The sequence below is a fragment of the Trichosurus vulpecula genome, chromosome 8 (assembly GCF_011100635.1).
Source record: "Trichosurus vulpecula isolate mTriVul1 chromosome 8, mTriVul1.pri, whole genome shotgun sequence".
NCBI classification, from domain to species: Eukaryota; Metazoa; Chordata; class Mammalia; order Diprotodontia; family Phalangeridae; genus Trichosurus; species Trichosurus vulpecula.
The window spans coordinates 212720961-212737386 of NC_050580.1; positions in this window are offsets into that span (position 1 = coordinate 212720961).

The window sequence follows — 16426 nt, forward strand, 5'->3', positions numbered from 1 at the left end:
CTCTCAAAGTAATCTCTCACTCCTCAAACTTCCCATGGTACTTTGAATCTTTGGGGAGGGGGGTCCTCCTGTTTCGAGTTCCTTGTTTGTATCACAGCTATCTTTCTATTTCCAGTCCAAGCACAATGAGTGATTTTCCCATAGTAGGCATTTAATGAAAGTTGAAATTGCATTAGCATATAGCATTCTTGGCCTCAATCCTCTCAATTCCCACTAGAGCTCAGAAAGGTTGCTATAAGTATTTAATGATTTTTAATGCCAATGTTCCTTGCCACATACACACACACACACACACACACACACACACACACACACACACACATCCTGGAATCTATGCATCCTACATTTTTTTCTAAGCCTGGGTAGAAAGTTTCTGACAGAAGCCAGTCATTAGCCTGCTGTCTGTTGCTTAATAGAAGTCTTACAAAAAAAGATTTGATTCCTGAAAAGTTAAACTATTTTTTGAAAAAAAAAAAAACAAGATTGAGGATTTGAATCAAACTCTTTTTGATGCCAGCAATCCCAGCACCACCACTATCCTATCATGTCTCTTTCTCCCTTTCTCACCTATTTATGTATATTTATGTAGACACAACATTCTCCCAGAACAATCCTTCTAGTCTCACTTTTTTCTTACCTTAATTACCCCTTCTAGCTCCAAATGGGATGCATGTTGTTAATTGATAGGAAAACCAAAGAAACTGAGTGTTAAAACCTGTTAAGGCAAAGAACACAAGGCAAGCAAAGCAACATGTATGGCAGACGGATTTTATTTTGAATATTTTTAATTTAATTAAGTGCTACATTCCACAGGTACAGTATGAGTCATTATTCCATTTGGGGAGAAAAAAATCATAATAAAATGCAAGGGCATGCTGGGAACTGCATGTGGAAGCAATGGGGGATGAACATAGAGCATTCTGACCTTTTGAAAACCAGCAGCTATAACAAGGAGGGGTGAAGTGGGGGATGGGGAGGTGAGGGGGGGGTTAGGGGGATGAAAGGGCAGGGTCTCTCCTTACAAAATTACATTGAAGTCACTTCACAAAGGTTCTTTTCCTATTTTAGAACTAAATTTGAATTATAATCATAGTAAAAGTATTTTGGACCCCTAAAGTAAATTTGGATTTTCTACCAGGATAATCACAGATGGAAACTCCAGTCAATGTCAGAGATCATCTTTAGGTCATAAAAGGGAAGGAGGAGGGACGGGAATAAGCATTTATGTAGCGCCTACTATGTGCCAGGCACTGTGCGCTAAGTGCTTTACAAATATTGTCTCATTTGATCCTCACAACCACCCTGCAAGGTAGGTATTATTATAATCCCCATTTTACAGTTGAAGAAACTGAGGCAGAGGTTAAATGACTTGCCAAGGATCACACTGCAAGTAAGTGTTCAAGCTCACATTTGAACTCACATCTCTTTTGGTGGGGGTGGGGGGGAGGAGAGATGGGTACTATCTACTTCACCACCTAGAGGCCTTACTAGTTCCCAGAAAACAGAATTTCTGTTGCACAATGACCATTGATTGATGTTTACATTCCTTTCTTATTTAAGTATCAGAACATGACACCAATACTAGGTGACTCAACATGAAATATCTCCTCTATAATTCTTCATCTTGGAGTAGATTATTGCAAACATGGCATCCAGCAAAGTACCTTTGCCACACCAATGACGAATTGTGTTGTGTTTTTTTCTGTATTGAAAAAATAAAGAACCAATGGAGAGCACTAGCTAACGTCCATAGCAGGGAAGAACAGCAGAACAAATCCCCTAATTGGGGATCTTGTTTTATAAGTCTGTGGGGTATTCAGTGGTTTATTCTAAGTAACATGCCCTAGTTTTATTGAAGCTATGGATAGCTTTCGCTAAATGCAAATGTGTTCGAATTTTAGCAGGACATTTGGATTTCAAACTTCATTTCATGGCAGAAAACTAGACTTATTTAAAACTTTTTGATAATGACACTTGCATTTAAGAATTATGGAGAGTTGCAAGGAATCTGAGAAGATATCTAACCAAATCTACTCATTTTATAAGAAGGAAACTGAGGCCAACAGAGATTCAGAAGCTTGCACAAGATCAGACTGGTAGTAAGGGTCTTCTAACTCCAAGTGCAGGACTCTTTCCACTGCACCACAAAAATTAAAAAGGCATTTCTCATTAACAGTAGAAGTAAGTAGGACCTTAATTAAGTTGATTTGTAATTGTTACCCCACTACTGATACTAGCTAGGTCTTGAAAATAAGATGCCTATTGAAATGTTAAAATCTCTAATTGTATTTCCAAATGAAGATTTAATAAGAATTTTTTTTACAAAGTGATTAATATACTTTATTTTTTCATTGTAATTATTCTATCTAAACAGATGAGTTAATTACAGGAAAATGAAACCTACTTTTAAAATCAATTTCAAATGGATTTATCCTGGTACTTAAGGAAGGTCAATATTTCTTTGTCCTTTGGTGTCTGGGGCAAAAAGCAGAAACTTTAAAAAGTTTCTTAAAACATACTAAACCAAGACATTAGAAGCATTACTTACATATCATTCCAGTCTTGAAGTGATGCTGTTCTCAAAGAATTTTGTACTGAGTATATACTCTTTGATTTGATGCTGCTATTTACAAATTCTTGCCAGACTACTGAAGACTTGCAAAAGGAGTGGTGGAGGATGTATTTTATAAGCGGAGCTCCGAACCTTTTTTTTCCCATATAAAGAAAGCACTATTTTTTGAAGTATCTTAGACAGCTATCCTTAAAATCATTCAATTTCAAACTAAGATAATTCAAATGCTCTTTGAAATACATTCTTATCATATTAAATGATGCAAAATACTGAGTCAACATGAGGAAAGACTTAACTCTGATACATACTGGTTATATAACTAAAGGTAAGCAACTTATTTAACTTCTCAGTAGCAATTCTCTTAGTTCTGTTACAAAGGAGCTGTCAATCTGCATCTTTAGATGGAATTTCCCTAACGTCTGACACTTCCCACAAAAAAATAGTAATAATGATAAAATCTACCAGTAAACAGATTCGGGTTAGATGAATGACTGGTTAGTTGAGATTAGTTAGTGAGATATTTTGAACCAGTGAAAGTAGTTTCTCAATCAGTTAAGAAAATTTACGTCTTTTTTTCTCCCTGTTTGGTAAAACGTTATTTTTTGCATTGCTGTCACTGAGGACATGAACATCTGTAGCACAGTAGATAAAGCATTAGACTTGGAACCAGGAATATCTGAGTTTGAGCCCTGCCCCAAACATTTAATAGCCGTATGACCTTGGGCAAATGACTTGACCTTTCTTAGTCTATTTCGTCATCTGTAAAATGGGGATAATAACGGCACTTCCTCACAGGGTTATTGAGAATATCTAACAAAATAATATATGCATAGTGCTTCACAAACCTTTAAAAAAGTGTGTAATTTCAAGCTGCTATTATTATAAAATCAATAATGAGAAACAAGTTTTTATTTATATAGGTGAAGGAGGAGAAACCATGTAGTGATAATGCAGGGAAGGTATCAGTGGACCATCAAAGCTACTAGTCAGTCAGTCAACTAGCATTTATGAAGTGACTACTGTGAGCCAGGCACTTTACTAGACATGATTCTGGGGGTCGGTATTGCACAATATCCTGCCAGGTGGTCTATTCAAATGCATCCAAATCTACAACTCACATTGGGGCTTTGCTCTTATTCCTAACACATTCTTGAGGAAGAACATTGCCTTCTTTCTATTTGTTTTCAAGACATCATTGACAAATATTATACGGATCCTTGAAGCAACCAGGTAAGGAAAGCCCTCCACCAAGAAAAACCACCTTCTCAGCAACTTAGAGAGCTACCTGTGTCACTGAGAGGTCACAGGGCCAGTATTTGTCAATGGCAGGACTTGAACAAAAGTCTTCCTGGTTTCAAGGTCACTTCTCTATCCACTATTCCACACTGATTCTCAGGTCTTCAGGACCCGGTATCCCCAGGCAGTCTTTCATTCAACTACTAACCAGGACCAACTCTGCTTAGCTCTGAGATCAGGCAAAACTGGTTGCATCCACCTAAGCATATTTATTGAGTACCTATTATTTTAAAACACACTTTAAGATTTCCAGTAAAAAAAAATGTATTTGTTTCTGTTCTGGAAGACTTGTATCCATTTTCTCTCAGACCTGGACATCTATCTGGGATAGTTTCTCAGAGAGGCAGTGGGGGGGAACCTGTGGCCTCAAGGCCATATGTGGCCTTCTAGGTCCTTGAGTATTGCCTTTTGACTGAGTCCAAGTTTTACAGAACAAATCCTTTCATTAAGGGGATTTATTCTATGAAGTTTGGGTTCAGTCAAAGGGCTGCACTTTAGGCAAAATTCTTCCTTAAAATTGAGAGAAGACTAAGTAGATAAAAAACTCTTTCAACAAAAAAGTCCATATGATTTTATAATTAATATCATCTCATCACTATTCCAAATGTAAATCGTAGAGGACCAATGAGAGATTCATGAGGAGTACAGTCGGGCTGTAGCAAATTACCAACATATGAAAGACATCATAGACATATGACTTAGAGGCAGGTTGATGATGTGGTGAATGTATTGATTGATAGACTATTCTAAAGTGCTGCACTGACAACTGCACTTGACAACTACAAAATATTCCATAATAAAACAAGAGGGCCTCTAATGTGTTAAATAGATGCCTTAAATAGAGGATTTCCAGAAAGATGTGGAAAACAACCACATGGGATGAGCCACAAATAAGTTGTCATCTGCTCTCTTAGAGGAAGTATCCACACCAATGAAGCTCCCCTATACATTGAAGTGAGGAATAATGAAAAGCTCCACTGGTCAGTTCCAGTCTCCTGTATTCATTTTTAGACATAGACCTGTTATGGTTTGATTTAACCCAATGTAAAATCTTTTCAGATTTCTTTTCTTTCCTTCATCCCTTTCAGGAAAACAGGAAATAACAAGGAAAGAATTAAAGCCAGAATAATAGCTTAAAATTTGGTACCAGAATTCCTGGACAAAAGAATAACAAGAAAACATTTATCATTTGGTATTCAGACTTCTTTTTCTTTGTAAAAATGTAGTTGCATTTACTTTCATATGTGTATGCTTGTGTATGTCACGTGTTAGCACTACATAAGTGGATGGAGTACTCGGCTTGATTTTAGGAAGAACTGGGTTCATATTCTATTTCTGACATTTACTAACTGAGCAACTATAGGAAAATCATAATTTCTTTATGTCTTTGACAACTCCTTAGAATTCATCTCCTGTAACATCACCAAGGGGTTACAATCTGTATTCTCTTACGGAGTTCTCCCTCTCTAATGAAATATAATGGAAAAGCCTGAATTATCTATATGCCCAATTGGACAGAAAGACATAGAAGTAGAAAAAATGTTTTCAGATGTTGTTGGTTTCTTCATTTACATGCCAATTCGAGGTTACTCTAGGCAAATATGAAAATATGCAAATATACATCAGTATGGTTAATTTAATTCCACAACTTACTGGGAGGTTACTCATGATATAAGTAGAATATACGAGAGAGAAGAGGTTTTAGGCTGCCTACTGAACTGAAGGTCTACACAGCCATTGTGCTCTGTATGCCTGTGAAACCTGGGCAGTCTACAAGCGCCATGCCAGGAAACTGAATCGCTTCCCTTTGAGTTGTATTAGGAAGATTCTAAAGATCACCTAGCGAGATAAGGTACTGGACACTGAGGTCCTCTCTTGAGCTGAACTGCCAAGAATTCAAACTCTACTGCAGAAAGCACAACTCTGAGGGGCTGGCCACATTGTTTGAGTGACAAACACATGTTTGCCTAAAAGACTGTTTTACAGAAAAAAATTCACAAGGCAGGTATTAACATGTTGGTCAGAAGAGGCAAAACAAGGACACTCTCAAGGTCTTTCTGAAGAAAGTATCAGTTGTGTATCAGTTGTGAGATATGGGAGACACTGGCACAGGATTGTCCAGTATGGCCCACATGAAAGCCTATATCAAAGAAGGTGCTATGCTCTATGTGTAAAGCAGAGTCGCGGTAGCTCAAAAGAACTACGAGATGCACAAACCTAGAGATATCATTCAGATGGTCATACAGACTATTTGGGACCAACCTGTGGTAGAACTTTCTGAGCTCATATTGGTATAATCAGTCAGAGATGGCCACACTCTACATTGAGCCCCAAAATCATGATGTCATTTTGGTCCTCTTCAAGCATGAAGGACAAACAAGAAATTCTATTCCCTTGGATTTGCAGCAGGTCACCTCTCTAATTTACCAAAAAAGAAAAATTCATACTGACCCCAGATGTAATTGTTTTCCTAGTATTTTTTCTAATTCCTCTCTATACCCCTACAATTTTGAAGAATAAATAACAAGATTTTATTTTCTTAATATAATTACCAACACCAGAAGATTGTTGTAAACAGCAACTGTCCTGAAACTTTCCATTCCTGGCTAAATTGATGCTTACAACCTTATGGTAAGATTCCTAGAGCATCTGGAAATATTTAATCATTTACATTACCAAGAGAGCTGTCAGTTAGCTTGCTACTGATGGATTTGTGCTTCACAAGTGTATATTTGAGGTGGCATTTTGAAGTTTCTCTATAGTTTCATACTATTTATTTTTAAAAAGCAGATTGATGGAAAGGGGCTTTGAGAAAAACAAAATCTAAAAGTCTATCTATGTCTTGTGGAAGTCTAGCTTAATTGTTAGGATATTAAGGAGTTCCAAGCTTTCATCCATGGACAAAATAAAATTAAATCCTATTACATTTACATGGTCATCAGGAACCTTTTCAATTCTGATTAGCTCAGCTTAATCACTGCAATTCTTTCCCAAGGGGACTGCTGTCACTGGTAGCTGTGAAATTTGACATATGGTGAAAAAAAAATTCTACTTCTAACAACACAAGCTCTCAACAATCAGGGCAATAGGGGAGGTAGGGATTGGATCTGTGATTTCATTGATATACATTCCCAGATAAGGGAATTCTCTCTACAAATTCAGATCAGCACCTTTTGGCAATTTTTGGTCTTAAAGAATTGCCTAGGGTAATGAGAGGTTAAGTCACTTACCCAGCCACAGCCTTCATGTGTGGGAGGTAGGTCTTTCTGGTTCTAAAGCCAGATCTCCATCCATTATGCTATCTCCACCTCTCTTCTAATTCCTTATGTAATTACCACCCCTTCTCCCACAAGGAATCAATTTCTTAGAGGGACTAGTAGCATTCAACCACCCAAGATTAAGTAGTGACAAGTCTGTTAATGCCCTTAATGAACAGGGCTGCATGAGAGATATTTTGGCTCAGCATGTGCTTACTCTACTTCAACAGACATAGGTAACTTGTTGAACCCCCTTCATGATGGTGATCGGGGGGTTGTAATTTTTCCCCATTAGTGAGTAATTGGTCACAAATTTGCATTGATGAAGTCAGAGCAATATTATGAAATTATTGGCCCTTCCCCAATTACCCACCTTCTCATCTGCTCAGTAGCAAAATACCAGAAATAGAAGGGCCAAGGGAAAGGAGATTATTTGTATTATTGTTTTCAAGCTATTTTTTAGTCTTTTTTCAAGTTGTCAGCAATCATTTCAACTCCATAATTGATGACCTTTTGAGTATAATACTCATAATTATACCAAAAATATTCTGCAAGTTAATTTTTTTTTTTTTTGCTGTTTAACCACCTTTTAAGAATAATTAAAACTCAAAAATTCTTATGTGGAGGGTTATTTATGGTATCATGCATTTCAACAATTCAACATCTATTCATGTTTTTCTAGTCAGTCAATATACATTTATGCATATTTATTAAATGTATGTTGACTGATTGACAAGTCTGACCACATCATTCCTCTCCTTAAAACCTGCAGAGGCTCTCTGTTGTTTATTTGGTTCAAAAAAAAAAAAGGAAAACCTTTTATGTTGCATTCAAGGCACTCTACAATCTAGTTTCAGCATATTTCCATTTTTCTAATAATTAGTTAGCATTTATATAGCACTTGAGGGTTTGAATAGTACTTTACAAGTACTATTATGTTTTATCCTCATCACATTTTAGCCTCACAGTAATCCTACGAGAGAGGAGTTATTATAATTTTGACTTTACATATGAGGAAATTGAGGCTGAGAGGGGTTAAGTGATTAGTCCAGGGTCACGTAGCTAGAAAGGACAGGATTTAAACTCAAGTTTTCCTCACTTCAAGTCCCAGCACTCTATCTACTGTGTCTCCTAGCTGACTCTTTGCATCCTGAAGCAACCTGTTCTATGTTGGGGATAGTCCATTGGACTAGTTGTCAATATTTTTTCCCTTATATTGGCTAGACTCTGCCTCTTTGCCACTACCATTCATTGTTTCCACTTCTGCCCTCTAAGACCAAGGAAAAAAGTCTAATCCATCTTCATCAGGTCCCATCTAAGTCTCTTCTTCCTCGGGCTAAATGTACCCAGTTCCTTTCCTAGTTCCATCCCTCATTTAATATGGTTTCTAGATCCCCTACTCTACCTGTCTTCTTGTTTGTCAATGTCTCTCTTAAATTATGCTACAAAATGATGAACATCATTCTTCTGAGGTGTTATAATCAGTTCGGAGTAAAATGGGACCATTACCTCCCTTGATTCTCTTGGGGGGGGCAGGGGGAGGGGGTCTTGTATTAATAAAGCCCAAGATGGTACTAGATTTTTCAGAAGCTCACAGTGAGCAGCTCCTAAGTCTTTTACCATGAAGCCAAGCCATTAAGCCAGGTCTTCCCTCTATCCTGCCCTGGTGCCACTGATTTTTTAATCACTCTCCTACTTTATCAATGAACTCCAGAGGCTTCATTTTACCTCTATGACTGAAGATTTAAACCCCTTCACCACCTGGTCCCTTCCTATCTTTCTAGTCCACACACATTCTGCAATCCAGTCATATTGGTCTACTTGCTATTTTATACAATCTATGCGCCATCTCCCACTTTGTGCTTGTGTAATGTTAGGGGGATATGAAGATCTTCCATGCCCATTAATAGACCTCACATGGAGCCCATTAAGGGAAGCTTGCTCAGGGGAGGCTTGCTTTTGGTACTAAGTTAATTAGGCACCAAGTCACTAGGGTTGTGATGCCTTCTGGCTCTGAGAAGTGTATATATATTCTGAGTTGGTATTTTGCTTTGGGGGTTCACTTATGAGAAGGACCTTTTGACTTCCTGGTCAAGACTCTGAGTAGCATATATTCTGACTGCTCATATATAAAGGCTCTCTCGATCCAGTGGTGTAGGTAAAGTGTATAGCAATATTGCTTTGATTCAGGCAGTGAGAGCCTTGTCTGTTGGTCTTTGTGCTAATTACTCTACTTGTATTTTCTCTGACATTCAGAGTGCTGATCTTTCCCCTGAACTAGTGAATGTAATTAAAAGTAAGATTGTTGACCCCTTTAAAGTTGCTTTCCTTTAAAAGCAGATCAAAGAACCTACGCTAGCAGAACATCCTGGGTATGCTAGGGTGTTTGCTGCTACAGCTTGCTGTAACCTAGCCTTAGAATGTACTCCCTCCCCTCAACCTCTTGAAACCCCTGGTTTCTTTCAAGGCAGCTCAAATGCCACCAGAATGACTTTGTCAATGTCCCAAGTACCACATGAAACTTTTCCTGATCCCATAAGCTGCTAATGTACATGTGGCCTCCCCCAACCAGATATAAACTCCTTGAGGGCAAGCACTGATTCACTTTTGTCTTTATATCCCCAATGCTTAGCACAAAGCCTGGCATATAGTAGGTGCTTAATAAATGCTTGGTGATTGATTTATCAACTTATTGCTGAAATAGAGATCTATTCATATTTCAACATTCCTATGATTTGCTAGTCTAATAACCCTTTCCAAAAAGAAAATGCTTATTTGACAGGAATTATTTTTCATGAACCCTTGATGGCTCCTGTTGATTACCTTTTTCTTTTTTATTATTCACACACAGACATGCGCGCACGCACGCACGTGTTTAATAAAACTACTTTTTTCAGGAATAGATATTAAGCTCACTGGTCTTCTGAATCTACCTTCTTCTTCCTTCTGCAAATTGAGATATATTCCCATCTCCATCCTTCTGGCACTATACCATTTTCAATGAATTCACAAAGTTGATGACAGTGATTCTGTAATCATATCTGCAAGATCTTTCGGTCCCCTGAAATGTAAGTCATCTCTGCCTGAAGATTTGGACTCATTCAAAACGGGTAAGTCCTTAGCTATCTTGGACTTCAAATTTTTCTTAATATTTGTTTTCCCCTTTCCCATTTGAAGATCATTTTCCTCGATAGGGAAAATGGAATCCAAATAGTAGTTAAGTATTTTATCATCAAATTCCCATACCTGAATCTCCCATATTCTTTCCATCTCCCCTACCCTCATTCTCCCTGTATCTTTATCTGATTTCCATTTATCCCTAGGCCACTAAGCCTGACATGTGGAAAACATGTCTATCTTTTCTCTTCATGTACCTATCTAGAAGGGGAAATTTTGTGCCATGAACAAATGGGATGAAAAACAATGTAACCATGAACTGAGAACTGGTAGTACTGATTCTCACAAAGAATACTGCATATTCTATTTTCATACGAGTCTTCTTCTTTGTTTTGGATTCTGATTTTTTTCTTTCACCCATTTTCATTCACTAAAATTCCAAATTCACAGGGTATGATAGGTAAATCTTAAATTCTAAAGTATTATTAAAGGCTACTTTATTTCACCCAACAAATGACTTTAATTTTCATCCATTTCCCAAGTGCTAGACCTCTCCATTGTCTTTATGAGCTCAAATTTTCTACAGGTAAGCAACCAAAATCAACTACAAACTCAACCCTGGCTCCATCAACCAGCTCCACCATCATCATTGCTGCTATTTTATCCATGAAGTCAATGCTAACTAGCATCCACCACTTTTTCATATGACTAAGAAGCTCGGTTTCTAGTACCATGCAAAGCACCAATGCCAGTAGTGATTCAGAGTAAAAATCATCGAAGTGGGCCCAGTCCTAGTTCATTTATGAATACCAGACTAAATTTTCCTGTTGCCAATGAATGGCAACTTGGCCATTGGAAATTTTGAGCTTTGTTCTCTTAAGGTATACAATGATAGTATAAAGTGATCCTAATGTCATTTCTCCACAACATTGTATTTTCACAAACTGGTTGTTAGTCAAGGTATACCTATATTAACATTCACAGAATCAGTATACTAAATAAGATACAGCCAGACCTTTCTTTCTAATCATCTAATTAACCAGAGTAGAACAATGGTTTTATTGACAAACCTTCTGACATTGTGAGAATGACTCAAATGAATAGTTTAGCTATGCTATGGACTAGGTCATCCACAGTATATAGATGTCCTAAGAACCAAAAGGTTTATAAATCTATTATCTGAATAGCCAATAGCACTGAGATTGACACCTGAAAAACATGTCTATTTTTTTCTCTTTGTCTTCTGGCATTTAAACAGTCACAAGCCCTTGACTATAGAGTCTGATTTTTTGCATAAGTTTAAGGTTATAGATCATTCACATTCAGTCTCCTAGAAACTGACAAGGAAGAAGGAGGTTACCTCTCAGAAGAGGTTTAAATGCTTCTTAGTGCTCTGTAGATACTGCTGTTTATAAGTTTAGTTTATTAATCATGGTCTAGTTAAGGCATCAGTTTAATAACAGGCTATGGAACTAATGATTACTAATATCACAGCAAATGATACTGAGATCTATACCTAATTTGTGAAGAAAATAGATTGTTGCCCCTAACCCTCATAGAAACTTATGACCATATGAGCGCTCTGGGATCTGAGGACAACATCCTGAAAAATGCTTAAACTCCAACAAACCCTGTAACAGGTAAAAAGTTGTCTCCATACACAAATATTTTAAAACAATCACTTATAGTAGGTAACGGCTCTTGAAGAGATCGTGACGTCTGTTCAAGGTTTCTATTAAATGTGACTTTTGCTTTTACCACTTCCCTAATCACTACCTTATGTTTGCTTATAGCCTTATCTATAGCATTACCTAGTATTCAACTCTCTCTATTTAATGCTACACATCTACTCATTTCTCTGGGCAAAAATTACTGAAAATGTCTAAATCATTATCATTGTTTATATCATTAGTATTTAACAAGAAATTCACCTGAGTCTCTAACACCTGAGTCAGCTATAACTAAAGAATGGATTTAAGAAGAAAAATACCCTTCTGGTTTCCCAGAGATGATATGAAGGCTTGACATAATGGATAGAAAATAGAAAGAGAAAAAAATTGTGTGGCAGGTAAAGAAACAGAGGAAAAAGAGTGGGAAAGGAAATTTTCATTCTGAAGAACTATAAAGTGGGATCAACTGTATAGAAGCTGATACAATGGAATCCTATTTTTTAAAGGATGGCTCAGAAAGGTCACTACCTTCTTGGTGGTGCAGTCAGAAGGATACAGGCCTGGAAAGTCGATACATCCAAGTTCTTGTATTGGCATTGCCACAGATTCGATCTATGACCTTGAGTAAGTCATCTAATTTCTCTCTGCCTCAGGTTTCTCTCCTGTGAAATGGTGATAATAATATTTGCCCAGAAAGGTTTTGAAAATTAAGTAAGATAATAGGTGTGAAAGCACTTTGAAAAGCATAAAGCTCTAGGTATGTTATTATCATTACTTCTCTACCCTGCAAACCAGCTTTCATAAGTCATAAGCCCCAGATTTCCAGTTACAAAAGACAAGACCAGGGAATGATGCTCCAAGGTAGTTTGGGAAATATATGTGATGTTCCAAGAGAGACATGTTATAGACCTGGCCATAGAACCAACTCTGATTGTCTTTTTTTAAAATGAAGCCCAGCTTGATACCTATCACCATAATAACTTATTCCTTTGACAATAAAGAGATACAGAAATGAAAAAGCAAAACTTTCAGCAATTCAGTTCAACTTTTGCCCATATACACAATCAGATAGAAGCTCAAAACTCTGGGGCAAAGATCATACCCTCTTGTCATCTGACAAAACCAAATTATGTCCTCAAATAATTTGATGGATTGTCATGAAGAACATCTAAGACTCTACTGATACGTTTGTTAAAATATACTGTGCTGCTAAAAAATGCATTCACTGCATTTAGACAGTGAATCAATTTGCTCTATTATTGCTCCTCCATGATTCTACTTGCCAAGAAAATGAACCAAAAGGAGTATGAAAGAACAGAACAGGAAGCCTGAGGCACATAATGCAACATATCCATAATTCCACATGTAATCATGCTGTACTGACAAATCTCCTCAATGAAAAAGATTTGATTCATTCCAAATTACAGCTACATTTAATGGCATTTGATTACTCCAAGGTAAGAAGATGGATAGAGATCATCACAAGTGATTGCTTATTAAGATTTCTATTCCAAAATTCAGCACGCCTCAGTTACAATAATAGTTAAGATTTGTGCAGTTAATCTAAAACAAGAAAAAGACACTGATAAAAAAAACAAAATTTTATCCTATCCAACCCTACTGTATAATAGGCACACTGCATATTTATGAGACACAGTGTGTGGAAGTGGAAATTCACAACTGCGTAAAAACAAACATCATCACATATTACATTTAGGACACAGCATGCCCTTTTTGCCCATTAAAAAGAAAAATCACTATCCAGTGGACAGAGGGCTAGAGGGCCTGATTGTAGTAATGCAGCAGGATGTCTTTTTTTGCCCAAAAGTAAAAATGAAATATTAATATCATTAGGTATCACAATAGAACCATCGTTGAATTCAAAATTCATCTTCAGAACTGTCAGCTAGGAGCATCACTCGATCTTGCATACTGTTAAATTCTCTCTGCTGGAGAAAGAAAAAAGAAAAATATTCAATCCTTTGTGCCAAAAAAGAAAGATTCTAGAACCAATTCTAAAGTAAAACCAAGAACAAATAGCAACAGCTAATTCAAAGCCCTGGTGCATTTCGATAGTATCCTTGCTTCATTAGGCACCATTTCCTTTATGGAGTAAACTGGACCACCAAAGAGTATGTGGAAACTGAGTACATTTCTTTTTTATTTCCATACCTTCCTTTTATGCCTTTTGAATCCATTTCGCCTTCGGCGATTCATAATCTTGATACTGTAGAGTGCTCCCAGGATGAATAGGGCTCCAGCTATCCCAACCCCCACAGGCACCAACATTCCTGACATGTATCCTGCCTGCATAAAAAGGAGACAAGGGTTAGAATACTAACCAGACCACCACCCTAGGTTTCTCACTACTGCTGGGTTGTAACATATTTTTGTAGGTTTTGAATTCTCCTATTTGACATGTTATGGATATAATGCAATTGGTACAAAGTCAGGGAGCAAAGTGTGTGAGTCGTTAGGGAAAGGCTTCGCTATTTTGGGATCTTTCAAAAACTTGGAAGAATGTACAGAAATAAATCATTTGGATTGAATGACACCTCCAACCACTTGGATAAGCACATTTGTCAACATTAGTTTGGAGTGACAGAAATATAATTTGTATTAAAGATGGATGAAGAGGGTTTCCAAAAATGTTACTACTATTAAAAGGATAGAAATTTTAAATCTCTGCTGGGGTCAAATTCTGATATGCTTGGAGTACTCTCTAGCATATTCAGTCTCTTTGAGGTTAAATGAGGGCCTAGACTTTGGTGTTCATGTTCTTTAAATCTCAGCCAGCAAGATTAGTTTATATGACACAAAGGAAAAAAAAAAGACGGGGGAAAGGAAAGGAAAGGAACTTGCAAATGAATAAAAGAGAGGAAGGTTCTGAAAACCACCAGAAAGATAATTTCCAGAAAAAGGAGAAAAATTGAGTTGAAGAAAGGAAAGAAACAAAGATGGGAAAGAGCATACCAATGAAATTGGTACATTGGCTCATGGGTGAAACAAAATAGTTGTCCAGAAGTTAACTCAGGGGAGGTAAGTGGACAGCATTGTGAAGAAGGGAGATAGCACAACAACCCTCTTCTTTATAAGATCCTTGAAAGGAACGAATGTTTCAAAGGGTTGTAATCACAGACTCAGAGCTGAAGAGGACCTTCAAAGGATATCTAGTTCAACTTCCTCATTTTAGAGATGAGGAAACTTTGATCAGAAGATTAAAGTCATTCACCCAAAACAATGAGTATAGTAAATAACATTCCAGATTTGAAACCAGATCCTCTAAGTTCAAATCCAGCCCTTGTTCCTCTGTATCAGGCTTTTTCCATTGTATGTTTACATGCATGTGTGTGTGTGTGTGTGTGTTTGTATATCTTTGAATGTTCAGTGCCTAATAGTGCCTGGCATACAGTAGGCAGTTAATAAATGCTAATTAATCAATTGAATGATTAAATTTTAGCCCTTCACCCCTTCTTGGGTTACCTAGAAATACTAGATTCGTTATAATATGACATCAAAACACCAACTTGGCAATGTAACCTCAAGATTTCTCAATAATTAGGCAAGTAGCACAATATATCCAATTCCAAGAATTAGACTCAAGCTACTCCCAAATACCCTATCTAGGGACTATTACCATAATAAGGAAGGCAAGGCAATTTAAGAAGTTGGGCAGAAAGGCAGCGGTTGTTACTAATAACTCTGAAAGTGCTTAGCACAGTGCCCAGCATGTCATAGGAGCTTAATAAATGCTTATTGACTGACCAACTCTGACAAAGATAAGATCTTCTCTACTCCTCTAAAGTTGTCTGTTCAGCTTATTAAAGCAGAACTAATGTGATTCCGGGATGGTATTTCAAAACCAGCCATTATGCCGCAGAACAGACATGAAGGGAGAGTAAGAAACCCAGGTAAAAGTGTTCATTGGCAGTGGACTGGGTGTCCCTGTATTCCCTGGAGATGTATGTGTGCCTGGAGAGCATTTTGTGCAATGTATTGTACAGCAAGGTGTTAAAAAATCTTAATGCATAAGACCTGGGAGTGGTAACAGCTGGGTCCTTGAAAACATTTTTGTCACTCTTCCTTATTTTCTCAAGTGTACTTGTGTGTGAAATCAGAATTCCATAGGAAGAGTTTTTTTGTGGACACACCTAGAGCCATTCACACACACACACACACACACACACACACACACACACCCCTTCCCCACCAAATTTTTCCCCTCCCAACCAAACTTCTTCACAAAGACAAGCATGTACAATGAAAAAGAGGGCATTTGGGAAAGTGAGCTAATTGGGGGGAAACTATCATTAGACAATATAAAGCAAGTCCATTTTATTACTTGACCTTTTCCTGGCTCTTCTTAAAGTTACTAATTAATCACTAGGGAAGTACTGAAAATAAAATGGGAAAGAAAAATAAGTTAACAAAGAAATGTCAAAATATTCCAGCCATAATCCCTTCCCATCTTTTAGGTTCCCTGCTGCAAACTAAAATATTAGGAAAGGGCAATA